Consider the following 3,439-nt stretch of genomic DNA (forward strand, 5'->3'; position numbering starts at 1 on the left):
GAGCAAGGATTTAAGTGTGGGGGAAGTTTTAGATTTTCTTTTCACAAATTGATTGAGTTTTGTGTCTTGTGTATTGTAGGTGATGAAATGCAGCTGAAATTTGATTGTGAACTATTTTCTGAAATGAACTAGGAACAAAGCAAGAATGTGCATAGAATTGCTGAAACATTGCAAGGAAATCTAGTAACTGAATTGAAACAGTGAGGGAACAGCTGGATATCAAAGGTGAACTGATGGAAGCTGTTGAAGTCTATCAATTGGAATGCTGTGCAGGAAGTCTTCAAGTTACAGAGGAAACTTTTCAGAAATTGATACTGAATAGTGCTAGTGGAGCTGGTATTTGTTTGTGCCGGAATTGTGAAAGGCTAAGAATTGAAGCTGAGTAAATGAAGATTGCTGGAATTTTGAATGAATGAAATGGTTTTCAAGGGTTAATTTGTAGAGATGCATTAATTGAAATTAAAGAATGAGGAATTGGAAGTTTTGATTAATGGTGAAGCGATTAGAAGAGAGTTAAGGAAGAAGTTAAAGAAGGGAGTATGGTCAAGTATTCATTAGATAGCATTCTTTTGTATCCATGTCTTCCACTAGAACTAAAATTCATTCATTCTTTCTTATCTTTTCCTTGTTGCTAATTCTTTCTTTTCTTATCTTTTCTTGCAATTAATGTTTTGATTTGCACTTAATTCATATTCTTACATTTTCTTGTTCATGATTAACCTTTATAATGTGATTGATATCCATGATCATGGTGGAGAGTAGAAGATAAGCAAGCTTATGGTAGAGCAAGAAGCACAAGTAGCATGAGCGCCCTCCAATTGTTGCGACTACATATGAAATAGGACGAGGGCCACCAAAAAATTAAATCTTGTGAGGTTTTTAGTGTGAAATCAATTCCAATTTACTCATGATAGATGGAAATTATTATGTTGTTAACCAAGAGTAAAATTTGAAGTCCATGAATGCTTGAGATTTTTGAAATGTGATAATCTTAGATGGGTTACCTTCTTTATTTTCTAATCATGTTTAGGAATTTGTTTAGGGGGTGCCATTTAAGTAGGATTTTAGTTCTCTTTACTTGCACGAGACGTTCAAGACTAAGTGTGGGGGATTTGATAGCCATGATTTTGGCTATATTATTGTGAATCATAATGCATGTTTTTATTAGTTTATTCATAGCTTAATCTCTCATTAGCATCATATCTCAATATTGCATTTGATTTTGGACTTAATTGCAAATTAGCTAGTTTTCATGGTATTTGGTGCTAATATTTTACTCTTATTTTGTAGGCATCAAAAGGGGTATGGACCCGATCAGATTGGACCACACTTGGGCTCAAATCAAAGGCAAATCAAGTCGATCAAGCCTCGGAGCATTATGGGCCGTTCATCCAAGATTGATCAGATCTGAGCCATCTATTGAAGATCTGGCCGATCCAACTTAATGAGGAGCAGATCTGAGCCATTTATGGAGATCCAGAAGTTTTGATCCAGATCTGAGTTCATCCAGTCATTGATCCAGCCGAATAAATTTGGACCGTTCATTTAAGACTGGTCGGATCTGGGCCATCCAGTGATGATCTGATCGATCCGACCTACAGGAGAGTAGATCCAGACCCTAGATCAACATCAATACCTTCGGATCGGATTTTAGATGACTCTTCACCGTTGATTTAGCTCCAAATCAATCTCAGCCGTCGGTTCAAATCTGAGATCTGTTTAAATGAGAAGCTACAGTGTTCTAGCTTCTTCGTCGATTCCTCCGCGCTCAGCTCCGCGTCCCGACGTTTTCTTCAGGATTTCGGCCCCATCCTCCTTCAGATCTACTTCTCAACGAGTCTAATTGGCGTTGGAGCTTCCATTCTTTTGCTTCTAGGCTCGGATCTTTTGCACGCTCCGGCGAACATCTCTCCGGAGCTCAGATCTGTTCGTATGTCTTCTGTTTCAGCCATCATCGGGGGAATTCTTCGGTGATAGTGGCTTGCTCTCTATCAGAGAGTATCGATCCAGAGAAATCAGATTCAAGATCTGCGAGATTTCGAGCTGTGCAGTTCCAATTTTCACCGGCTTTTCCAGGAAAGTTTTCCTTGGTGCTGGAAGAGATTGAATTGAGTTGAAGTTTTCATTCAATTAGCTTGTGTTGTAGCAAGAGAAGACTTGTTAGAGGAGTAGTTTTGATTGGAGATGGTTTAGAATTTAGTTTCGCAGTTTATAGTTTCTGCGTTTTTTGTTTCCTGTAGATGTTGTCATTGAATTCATTGTTTCTTTAATTCTGAACTATATAGTTCTAGTTTTGTTTCCTTAGTTATCTTTTGTGCAAGTTAATTCTGTTTTCTTTCTTGTTTTTACAGCTAGAGTTTTGCATTTCTATGCTACAGTTATTCTTCCTGCAATTCCAGTTTCGAATTAAACTTTCTGCACATGTCATTTTCTGCAATTTAAGTCTGATGAATTCCTTTTAATTGCAAAATCGCAGAGTAAGTTAGTTTTCTTTATTTAGATTAATTGTGTTTAAGATCAGATCTATTAATTGCACTTCAATTCTTTACTTGGAATTTGAATAAAAATTAGATACTTCTATTTCATCAGGAGAAAATTTCAAAAGAAAAATAATTCTGATCTAAAATCAATCATCCTTCAATTAGTTTCCTTGTGAGAATCGACTTGGGACTTTATGCTACATGTTTATCTTTAGTTTTGGAATGTTCCGATCTTTATTAATTTGATGTACAATGTGACATGGAAATGGTGTACACCAAACACACAACTTAATTTTATCAATAATAATTCATTCCACTAGAGAACTATTATTGAACTACCGCATCAATCCCAAATTACATTTTTGGGCTCGTTCTTATTATGAATGTGTTAGTCTTCCTGTGTTTAAGATGTCGAATGTCCACTAATTAATTGAGTTACTGACAACTCATTTAACCAATATCTTAATCCAAGAATAGTACCACTCAACCTTATTGTCATGTCGGACTAAGTCCACCTGCAGGATTTAACATGACAATCTTTATGATCTCATCTTGGGGACATTATCAACCTAGATTACTAGGACACAGTTTCCTTCTATAATCAACAACACACACTATAAGTAATATCATTTCCCAACTTATCGAGCTTATTGATTCATCGAACTAAATTTCACCCATTGATAAATTAAAGAAATAAATATCAAATATATGTGCTTGTTATTATATTAGGATTAAGAGCACACACTTCCATAATAACTGAGGTATTTGCTCCTTTATAAAGTCAGTATAAAAGAAACGACCTCAACTGGTCCTACTCAATACACTCTAAGTGTACTAGTGTAATTATATAGTCAAGATAAACTAATTCCTAATTACACTATGACCTTCCAATGGTTTGTTCCTTTCCATTTTAGTCATGAGCTACTATTTATAATTTATAAGGTATATTGATAACATCA

The sequence above is a fragment of the Zingiber officinale genome, chromosome 4B, assembly GCF_018446385.1.
Source record: "Zingiber officinale cultivar Zhangliang chromosome 4B, Zo_v1.1, whole genome shotgun sequence".
NCBI lineage: Eukaryota > Viridiplantae > Streptophyta > Magnoliopsida > Zingiberales > Zingiberaceae > Zingiber > Zingiber officinale.